Source organism: Charadrius vociferus, unplaced genomic scaffold, assembly GCF_000708025.1.
Source record: "Charadrius vociferus isolate BGI_N301 unplaced genomic scaffold, ASM70802v2 scaffold282, whole genome shotgun sequence".
Classification (NCBI taxonomy): domain Eukaryota; kingdom Metazoa; phylum Chordata; class Aves; order Charadriiformes; family Charadriidae; genus Charadrius; species Charadrius vociferus.
In genome coordinates this window covers 3,523,542-3,535,473 of record NW_009647731.1, presented here as the reverse complement: position 1 = coordinate 3,535,473, position 11,932 = coordinate 3,523,542, and positions in this window count along the sequence as shown.

The window sequence follows — 11,932 nt, the reverse complement described above, 5'->3', positions numbered from 1 at the left end:
GGATGTGAGTTACAGGTAGGCAGGCTGAATCCAGCTCTGAAGGCATGAGCACTGCAAATCGGTAGCTTCGTTTATTTTAGAAATGAAATTGTGAACCATTTCCCCATACTTCAATTTCTTTTCAGTACAACGGAGGTAAGAGTAAGAGTCTCTTACTCCAGAAATGTGACATGGAAATAAGCACTTTATAATTTTAAGTGGCTCCCATACTAAATAAGCAGGAAAAAAAATCTACCTTCCTCTTGGTCTGAAAGGAGCAAAATTATACTTGTTTGTGCAACCTTCAGTCCAGTGTTTCCTGATTTACAGTCAAGCACTCCAACCTTTCATATAGGATTTTTTGTCTGTATATATATGCACAGGTAAGCTTGTACATGCCCCTTCCCCGCCGCCCCCCCGCACACACACACGCATATACACAGAGCAAAATCTGCCTGAAGAAATAAACAACCTCCTTCGGCAGGAAGCAAGAGACAAACACAATGTCCAATTAAGGGTAAAGCCATTCTTCTCTTTATCTCAGTCCTTGATGTGCTTAAATTTTAATCATCTCAGATGCCAGCTGTAACAAAGACCTGGTTTTACCGAAGGTGTATGATTTTTATTTTGACACACATCAGTGTCCCAGGGAGACAGTAGACACTGAATTTCTTGGCAGTGAGTTCATTAACTGGAGGCTGTGTATTATCAGCCTTCCTCCAGCTCCTCTCTGCTCTGTTTCGCTGGGATCCAGGTACCAAAGTTATTCCTTTTTTCTGTGCTTTTTCAAAACCTCTCAAATTCAAATCCTTTTGGTGATCACGTGCAGTTTGCATGTGTTTGAGTGGGTCAGGCCTTCAGCAGACTGAAAAATAGGGGGGTCACATCAGCTGGGGACTTAACAAATAAGAATAACAAGGAAAGTCAGTGGCAAACAATATTAATAATTCTCCTGTCCGTCACTCCAACTAACAATTGGAGGAAGATCCTCTCTCCTCTTGATGGATAGGCAGGAGGAAAAGCCCTGTCTGAAATGATTAAAGGAGGCAGTATATAACAAGCTTTCCCCATGCTGAGAGTGCCAAGAAAGAGGCTGGTCACTGATATTTAAACACACATTATCCTTCCATCTTCCTGTCATTTTGTTCTGCAGGCTGTTCAGATTTGTCTGTGCCGGTAAGGCGGCTGTGAAAAGCAGCTGAGCAAACAAAGAGAAAAATCAGTCTGAGAACAGGATTTGGATTTCAAAATCTGTCCCTGGATTTTTTTGCCCTATTTCCTTTCTTTTTTTCCCTCCTCCTCCTCCTCTCTTTCAGATCCAACATCCCATTAACTTTCAAATACACCAACACCCAAGCAGAAGAGAAGCAATGCAGGCAAATAGAGAAAAAGCTGTTATGTGAAAGAGTGCAGAGATTTTTAACCTGAGGAGGAAAGTATAGCCTCAAACTTTTCTAATCCCCTCTCAAGGCAGTGTTTTAAGCACCGGTGGGATTAGCTATGTCTCTGCTTCACCCTTTCCTCAGCGGGACCAGCCTGTCGAGTCCTTCAGGGCTAAGGCACAGAAGACACTTGTCCCTTGCTGTTGCCCAGTGCTCAAGGACCGCTGACTCCAGCTGTCTGCAGGTACAGCACATCCCAGGTGTAAAGTTAAAGCTCCCTTGGGTTCTTATTAGATGTTGCTTCCTTCTCTGCAGAGAGGACAGTGAGACTGATGGCCACCATAGCAGTGCAGGACCTGCGTCCCTGGGGCGACCTGCCCCAGCCCTACCTACAGTTCTGTTCTCGTCAGACCTACAAAATGCTCCTCAGAGGAGCAGTTTTCCCTCTGAAGAGAAGAGGAGGGGGGGAATCAGGAGACAGAGTCTTTGGCTAAACAGGAGACACTTCAAGATTTTACCCACCAGATACACCTGGATGGCAAAGCAGTCCTGGTGGTTAATTAAATATGTCTGCATGACTCATCACGGCTTTCATGGAGTTTGGCTAATCTTTTAATTTCTAACCTTTATTATTCTTGACCAGCCACTACAGGTCTTAAAAAAGCCAACCCCCTGCTTGTCACCAGGATGAGCTGATGCAGGTAGGAGAAACCAAAGGTGGCAAAGAACTTAGTATTCCTGGTAGAATTTTTTATTTATTCTAACCCTTTGTAGATCTTGAAAGTGTTAACCTATAATATTTGGCAACTCACAGCATCTCTTTTTTTAACATGCTCCAGAGCTCAGGCATATGTGAATTAAATCATATTTATTTCATCCCTAGGAGATAGGGATGTGATCTTGTTTGTAGATGAAAATGCCTCTGAAAGAAGAGAAATGCTAATGGACTTTTTGAACCCCAAAACTGCCATGCTATGGGAAAACAACTGTATGCTTATAAAACCATCCTTAATCAAAAAAGTGCTTATGACTCCCTTGATTTATAGGGAAGTGTGTACTTAAAAACTTGTCTAAAGTGAAATGAAAGTGAATAAGGCTAATTCAGAGCTTCCTTCTAAGACTTCTTTCAGGACCCCTTATTCTACACGTATGGATGGTCTTGACATTTGTAACAGCTGCCAACCATATCAGCCCCAGTTTAGAAAGACTGGTGTTAAGATACCTTAGTCATAACAACCAACAGCCCAAATTAGACCTGGGAGAATAAAATAATCTTTTGATTTCACAGTCAGACTGAATGCATTGGTTTGGAAAAAAATAAATTCTTTTGGAAGCAGATTCAAAATTCTGGAGTTCAGGAAGTAGCTTTGTTTAATGTGATTGTTCTGATCAGAGGAAAATTCATTCAGTTGCCCTCAAAATAGATCCAAGAAAAGGAACAAAAATTACTCATGTGATTTGGATTACCATCAAGCCAGGTTAAAGTCTATTTTACTTTATTAATAGCCAGGTGTAATTCTCTTTAAAACCAGAGATTGGGGAGTGTCTTATTAGTTAAGCTTTATGTTCAAACTAAACTGTAACCATTAAGCTGTCTCTTTATTTTACATTTCAGAGATTTAAATAAGATACACAAACACAATCTATGTTATTTACTTTAATAGAGTAGCTTAATTGCTCCCCAAGCTTTTCCCATATGCATTATAAATTATCACAAGACACAAATAGAGAGCAAAAGGAGCAGCCACACAGATGACACTGTAACCTTCCTGTGACGCACATTCCCACTCCTCTGCATTGAGCACTTAACGGCATACATTAAATACATACTGCCTCAGATATAAAATTGTTTAAGTCCAGGGCAAGTTAAGGATTTATTTTTAAAAGGAAGAAAAGATGGTCATCCAGATTTTAGTTTCAATTGCATAAAGCTGTAAAATAAAACACCTATCAGTCCTGCTTTTATTATTGTTACTCCCGACACATGGAACTGGCAGGAAAGCCACGGCACATAACCATTCTGGGGATGCATCAGAAAAGATGTTACAGACCACACATGTATGGTGGTGGGAAATGCATCTCATTACTTCCTGCCATGAATAAATAAATCTCTCCCAGTGGAGCTGAGAAGAGTATCCACATCGGAGGCTTTCCTAGGAAAACGTGTATGAAGTGAATATTTGCTGCTCTGGTGGAGGTAGAAGGTGGAGGGATTCAGATGCTACTGCTCATTCTGGAACCAGTGCCCCAGAGGATAAGCATGAACATCCCTCAGTCACCGGGCAAGGAGATGCACCTCTGAGGTCAGGCCTTTCATGCATGTCGGTGAATGAAATGTTAAAGCCTTTGCCTATACTTCTCATGAGTTTCCTCAGATCTCCTTTTGCTTTGTTTCTTTAAGGAAATGGCACACAGATCTATGCTGAGGTCTAAAATTGATGATAAGTGATAGTGCTTCATAAACGTTGAGCTTGATCTCGTGGAACAACCTCAATTACTCAAGGGAAAGTGAAGACAAGTTTTTCCTGCACAGGCTGAGTAGAGCTAGTTAGAAGAGGAGAAGAAAAATCCACAAACAAATCCACTTTCCTTAAAGGAATCATCTCCTATTGCAAAACACAACAAGACTTTGCAAAATCAGCTAGATTTTTCCAGAACCTCATTTTGGATAAGTATGTGCATGCATGTTTATGTGTGTTGGGGAGGAAAGTCAAACAATCTTAAAGCATCCTGCTTCAGCAGTTTTGACGTTGAATGATTAGATTGCTCTATCAAAAGAGCATTCTGCTGAATTTAATTTTCATCGTTGCATTTCACTTCATAAGATTAAAAAAAGAGACAGGAGGGTAGAGGCAGGTCAGTGAAACATGTTTGGATACATAGTGTGGAGTTTCTTATGGGTTGCATTTTATAATTTTATTTTATAAAGGGTTTTTTTTTTTTAATTCCTTTTTTATCCACTGTCATCACACAAACAGTGAGCTCACCTGAGAGCTGCAGAGCTTGGTCGTTTTTAACAATCTTTCCCATGCTTGTATCTGACAACAGATCGAATTGACTGACATTGAGCTTTGGTGGGCTTCTGGGTGGTGGATCTAGTTCCCTGGCTCTGCTCTGTTTCCAGGAATTGGGACTCCGCAGTCCTTGCAGCTGGCTGCAGGAGCTGGTCAGGAAGCTGACCTGCAGGAGCTGAGCCAAGGGGAAGATCTCTTTTAATATCAGGGAGCTTTTGAGTCAGATCCTATAACCAAATATTACTGTGATGAGAGTCAGAAAATGTAGACAGGTGGATGAAAAGAGAGATCACCAGAACTACTTCAATACCTTTTTGAAATAATTAAAACAAAGGGATACAAAAAACTTAGATATTACAGAAGGAAAGAATCAAATTTGCATCTGTTATGTGAGATACTGTGTTCAATCTCATGCCTGCTCTTTAACCATGTTATTTCCACATGCACATTAAGCAGATAATGTAAACCTCTTGGTGTACCAAATCAAAGCTTTGTCACTTAAAATAACAAAGATTTGTTAACATGACAGTCCTGGTAGAAGACTGATTATCTGCAAGGCCTGGTGGAAAACTGTGACCTACTAAGCCCTCATTAATTTACTTTACTATCATTTGTTAGCATTCACTCACACACAGAAAAAAGATTAAAAAAAATAAATAGAAGTCAGAGTGCCTTTGGATTTGCTTGATTCTAATATGCAGCACTCTACTACCTCCTCCACTCCTGTGATTTGCCATCGGCTCATCCTCTTCAGGACATGAAAGAGCATTTCCGAGCAGCAGAAGCTGCCTTTGATCAATGGAGTTTGTGTCACTCGACTGTATGGAAAAAGTTAGCAATTCACAAAAGGTCTCTTCCCCAACTGTAAATTCTAATTCTTCTCTGCTGAATTGAGTAAAAGTGCCACCTGCCTGCCTAAAACCAGAGTATGTTTTTATGTTTCTTTTGTTTTATGCACACCTAATAAAAGCAGATTTGATTGATATTCTCCCAAATGGAAAAATATAACTGATCAATCTTAGCACTTCTAAAGATTTAGATCCAAACCACCATTAAGTTGCAGGTGGTTTTCCTAAAAGGTCTCTCAGGACATGGTGGAAGATAAAATTGGGTCTGCTGTGTCAGGGTCAAAGTCTACCCCAACATCTTAAAAACTTTCAGGGACACAGTCAATCTGTGACTTACCTGATTTAATAGCTTAATCATATTATTATATTTCATTGTGATACTTTTCATTACCCAAATAAAAGCCCAATTTCCTTTTCAAGTTCTTTTTCTCTGGGATGCCTTTCATCCATGATTTCCACAATTTAATTTTGCATTGTGAGAAAAAATCTAAAGCTGGACAGAAGCTTCTCTTTCTAGGTTTTTCTTATGTGAACAGCTACACACTATCTTAGAAGGGAAGACCAACTGATGGCATCTACCCAGAATTGTGCAAAGCATTTGACACTGTCTCACATGACATCCTTGTCTCTAAATTGGAGATACATGGATTCAACAGATGGACCACTCAGTGGATAAGGAACTGGCTAAACAGTTGCACTCAAAGAGTTGCAGTCAATGGCTTGATTTCCAAGTGGCGACCAGTGACAAGTGGTGTTCCTCAGAGGTTGGTACTGGGGCCAGTGCTATTTAACATCTTTGTTGGCGATATGGACAGTGGGATTGAGTGCACCCTCCGCAAGTTTGCCGATGACACCAAGCTGTGGTGAGGTCAACACACTGGAGGGAAGGGATACCATCCAGAGGGACCTGGACAAGCATGAGAGGTGGACCTGTGCAAACCTCATGAAGTTCAATAAGGCCAAGTGCAAGGTCCTGGACATGGGGCAGGGCAATCCCAAGCACAAATACAGACTGGTCAGAGAATGGACTGAGAGCAGCCCTGAGGAGAAGGACTTGAAGGTGTTGGTGGATGAGAAGTTCAACATGAGCTGGCAATGTGCACTTGCAGCCCAGAAAGCCAACTGCATGCTCAGCTACATCAAAAGCAGTGCAGCCAGAAGGTCGAGGGAGGTGATTCTCCCCATCTACTCTGCTCTTGTGAGATCCCACCTGGAGTACTGTGTCCAATTCTAGAGCTCTCAACATAAGAACACGGACCTGTTGCAGCAGGTCCAGAGGAGGTCATGCATGTTTCACAGACAGCTATCCTCACACATCCTAACTACATCTCAGGGTTAGGTCTTTCAGGCACATGCTAGGTCAATATTTTCTTCATAAATATGAGTGGAAGCCATTGAAATCATCCATTGCTACAGGTCAGTTGTTAGACCAAGTGGTCTATTGCCCTGTAGCAATTTTTGCACTGTGGAGCCAAGGATCATATACAACCAAATGCAACACTGAGCAAATGCTGTACATTGAGTCCATCCAAACAAGCCATAGACAAACATCTTCATGATGATCTTCATCTTCATGTAACACATGCAGAATATTTATAATGCACTGTGACAACAAGCCTTGAAGGATTAATTTTTCAGGTTGAAAAGGCACTGTGTGATCAATCTCAGACCGCAGGGGAGTGATACCCATTCTTCCGAGAACAAAGACATTTCTCATTCGTACATGGCCTAAGATGGTGAATCTTTTGGGGAAAGAATTTAGATATATATATTCAGAGATATATTCTTATTTTTTCATTGCTGATATGTTGACATTTTTCTGTGATGAGGCTATTTAAATCCCTGCAACAAATAGAAGCAGTCTTTTTGAAAGAAAAACCTTCCTTTTCTGAGTGTTTATACACTGGCCAGGATGAAAGTTAAAAGTCTATGAAAGCTCTGCATCTTGAAATTGGTATCACATAAACTGCTAATAGTCTGCATGCTCTGAGTCGAGTCTGGTGTAGTACCTTCCACCAACCCTTTTCACCACTGTTTTTTACAGCTCCCAACATGGAAGTCTGATATTAAGGGCCCCAAATGAATAAAAAAAAATAAAGGAAAAAAATAATTGAATCCTAATCTTTGAAGACTCTTAAAACCCCTTCTCTTTAGAGAGGAAAGGTGACTGAAGAAAAACAACCCCTCCCTGCCCTCAATCTCCCAAAACTCCAAAGCCAATAATGTTACAAGCCTTTCCTCTGATGTTGGCATAGGGTGGTTCATACATGAGTTTAAGAAAGCAGGCAGATGTTGTAGGTGTTGCAATTCTCTGTTATCAGTAGAGGCAGAACAGCTTGCCAGCAATACTATCCAAGCAAGACCATCATACTGTCACTAACATCTATGCAGAGACTCCAGGTCAGCATTGCCATGATAGATTCATATTTCTTCTAAGGGTGGCACCTTGGTTCCTATTGAAGTCTTGGCTTCCTAATAATCCACTGCCATTGCATTGGATGTCACATATTTTAAAACTCTGTTATCCCCCTCTCTCTTTTTACTGTTTGTTTTTTTTTTTTCCCTATATTTTAAAAGGTGTGTCATTTCCGAACTACATTAAGATTGACATCTGACACCCCTCTCCAGCACATAATTGGTCATACTGAAAATGTACAATGTCATCATCTCACACAGAGGAGAGCAACACATTAAAATGGGACAGAACCATTTTCTTCCTTTGCTTACTACTTACACCTTTTCCCCTGAGTCATGAGAAGTTCCACATTATGAGCCTACAAGGTCAACAACAGGGAAGTTCTTGAGCATTTCCCAGTAATAGCGATACAAAGAAGGAATAATCTTTAAGTTACAGTAATGGGGTATTTTATTTTTTTTTAAATTAAATGGTTATAACATCCTACATTTAAGATAATAATGGGGCACTTACAAAAGAACAGAGCTTGCTTGGTATACATCATCTTGGAAATTTTCCTTTCTCACCCTCAACTAACAGGTCATATTGGATGTCATTAATTCGGCTAAGTAGCTCTAGGGCACTCTTGAACTTCAACCCAGAGCACAAGGGAGCAGAGGCAGGCTGCCAGCTAGTAACTCTGGGGAGGGAAGAAAGAAGAAAATAAAAAATAAAAGGAAAGGAAAGGAAGGAAAAGAAAAAATGGCCTCAGTTACAGACAATGATTTTGATCTAACTGAAGATGGGCTGCCCACACATGTTAAGAGCTAAAGACAGTAAGCAGAGAGAAGTGCTTTTTAAAATAAATTATGCTGGAGAAATGCCTGTGGATTCCTCACCAACCAAATTTGTTTTGTCAGGCTGCAAGCTTGCAAACAAGTCTCAGAGGCTGAAGGGTATGCTTTCTGCAGTGTAACTCCATCCTCTTGCAAAGACAGGTTTTAACATCAGCAAGCAAAATGTTAACATTCATCCTCAAGCTTGGCGTCTTCAAGCAAGGGTCAAGAGATCAAGTCTATCCTCCATTGCCCCAGCAGTAATCACAGAAACCCTTTAAATGTTGGTTTCAGTTAGCTCTGGAAACTGATGGTTGCCAAGTCATTCTCAAAGAGCCTACGCTGGAGAACAGTTTGGCTTTCAAAAATCCTCACAATGACACACTTCTGTGGCTTTGAAGACTGCAGGTGAAGAGGAGCTACCCAAGTGATGAATTGAGAGAAGTATTCGTACCCTTTTCCCAAGACAACTGTTTTCCAGTCATTGTTGTGCCAAATTCAAGAAAATGGTGAATACAGGTGGACTTGCAAAGCGGGAGGGATTAAAGAATATATGCCAGTCACTAAACTTTTCTTTAGTTTAGATCCTTTTAGAAGGATAAGGAAATAATGAAAAGATCTCTCCTCCCCCCTCCTCCCCCCCCCCAAAAAAAAAGTCTGCCACTTGATGGTGGCAAGTGGTAGCAAAATCCAACATAGGAGGTGACAAAAAGCATTTTCACATGTCTATAACTGCTCTGCAAGAGGAGTTTTTAAAGAGGTCCAGAGGTTCCTTCCTGAATTTCTGACCTGCTTTTAAGCTTGGCCATAATTCTTCAACCTCATTAGTCTGTGAACAGATTTATTCTTTTCTGAAATCAGCTTTACAGAGGGAAAGATTTCATCTACTAGAACAACAGATAACTTCAAACAAGACTTATCCAGGTTCCTAAAGCCAAAGCAGCCTCACAACTAATATATGCCAGTTATGCTAACAGATTTCTCAGTGTTTCATTTAATCAGCATGGATTGTTCAAAAAGGCCCGGATTTATAATCAAGCTACTAAAACACAAATTCCTTGCAAAATAAATAAGTAGAGAAATTAAACTCCCTGGGGAGAGGTAAAATTGTTTATTACCATCCCTGTTAGCAAAGAGTAGCCACCTGTACGCTTAACAGAAGGTGATCTCTAGCTGCAGCAAGTCTATCTCATAAGTGCTTCCTGGATTCACAGAATAGTACTGATTGGTGAAAAACAAAACAAAAACAAATGCAGTCCATGGAAACTCCAATAACACCTGAAATCTGTAATTACATGATTTATTTTCCTCCTCCTCAATGCAAAGGAGTTTTGCCCCATATTTATTTTAAATGGATCCTGATGTGTCCCAGCTGTGTTCTCTTTTGGGAATGAATCTTGTGAATGGTTATATTTGAACTATGAGAAGGGAAATTCTGCATGCATAATCATTCCCTAAATCTTTACAGGATTGGACCCTGAGACAAATGGTGTGTTGAAGATTACAGAAGAGGTAAAACAAAACACAACGAGTTTGTGAGTCTTTTGAAAAATGACATAAGCAGTAACAGCAGCCTACCCACATTATTTATTTTTGCCACCCCTAAATCCACTGTTTGCTCATTTTGAAATTACAGTCCCTGTATTCCCCACAATAAAGAATAACAGATCAAGCATCCCTTTCTACTCCCTCCCCAGAATAATACAGATCAAAAATTATGCCAGCTTTTAGCTAGGCTTTTTAAAACCTCTTACAGCAGAGAAAACTGAAGTGTGTCTGAATTAACCTTGTCCCTTGAATTCATCACACCAGGATGCGTCTACTGCCTTCTTCAGACAACATAGCAATACCACACAGTCCTGCAGGCCACTAATGGCAAATATCACCGAATAAGTTTCCTCCACCTGTCAACACCATTCATTCTATACAAATATAGTCCTTCTTTCTGCTGCAGCGATCACTGCAGTCCAAAAATGGGATTTGACTTGGGATGGGCATATCAAAGTTACGTGTGTGCTTACTGCTGTTATAACATCAACAGCTCTGTAACATCTACCTTTTGTTCACCATCAGTCAACCTCAGAGCTGAACGTATTCCTGTATGGATGGGGGAGACTAGGGAAGCTCACAGGAAGGAAGAAAAATGAAGAAAGGTGATCCTGCAGACAAACATGTTAATCTCCAGACTCTGATAGTGCTTTCCTATGGCACAAGTTCAGTCTGGGTCTTGTACGTAACAAGAATCACAACCTCATAGTCTATAACCTCTTTCAAGTTCAACAAAATGAGGGTGGTGCATTCACTTCCTACGTCTTTAGCCATATGCTCGTGTGTACTGTCACCACCTTGGTCATGGCACAGATAAAGCTCTGGTATTAAATGCTGCAAGTTATCATATGGATTCCCAGAAGAGAACAGAGAGACTGGAAATCAGCCTACTCAGTCTCTTCTGCACAACATTTTAATACAGCTCAGACTGTATTTTCATTAAAAAAAAAAAAAAAATTAGCTACAAGCCTCCCAGAGAATTCCACAGAAGCTTTGGAAAAAAAAACTGCACTCACTGCTGCCACAGGGCACAAGTGTGGTTTACATGTGAGGTATCTCTCTGCAAGTACTTCATTTACAGATGAATTCCCAATAGGCTCCACTCCAGATTTATATTTCAGTTATAGGATTTTGTAGGACAATAAAAAAATATATTAATGTCATGTGGCTTCCTTCATGCAGGTTTTTACCTAAAACCTCTAAGGGCAATCCACACTGCTACAAACACAAACATCTACACCCCGTCTTTGAAGCAAAGCTAACCACCACCCCATCCTGGGAGAGCTTTGGGGCCACGCAGGGAAGGGAGCTATTTTCTGTCATCACACATCCCCGTGCTTTTTTTTTTTTTTTTTCCATAAGGTATGGACAGACCAAAATAACAAGGAAAAGAAATATAATCCAACACCACCCAGCATCAGGTGTCCCAAACTCAGATCTTCCTAAGCAGAACTAATGAGTGACGGGCTGACAGACAGTAACAAGAATAGTAAACTCATGGATAAAATGGGATTATGCTAATTCAAATCAATTTTAGTACAGGAGACTTCAGCGATATCCTGAAAAGTTGTCAGGTTAAACACAGAAATATAACTGCAATCCTTTCTGCTTAATTTATTTTTTCCCTCCTCTGTGTTGTCAAAGATTTTGCAATGTACTTTCCTACCTTGTTATTTGTAAAACCGTTTAAATTGTATGACTGAGCCAGATTGGCATGAGCTAAAGTTGCCAGAATCTAGCCAATTCTTATTACCTTTGTGAAACAGAGGTCTTCAATTTTCCATCTTTTTTTTTTTTTTCCCCTCACAAAGCAATAGTTCCTTGAGTTATGTGATTAAAAACATTAACCTTGTCCTTTTTTAAAAAATAAAAAAATATAATCTACTGAAGTGTTTTAAGCTTGCTTGACCTGTAGAAAAAAAGAAAAACA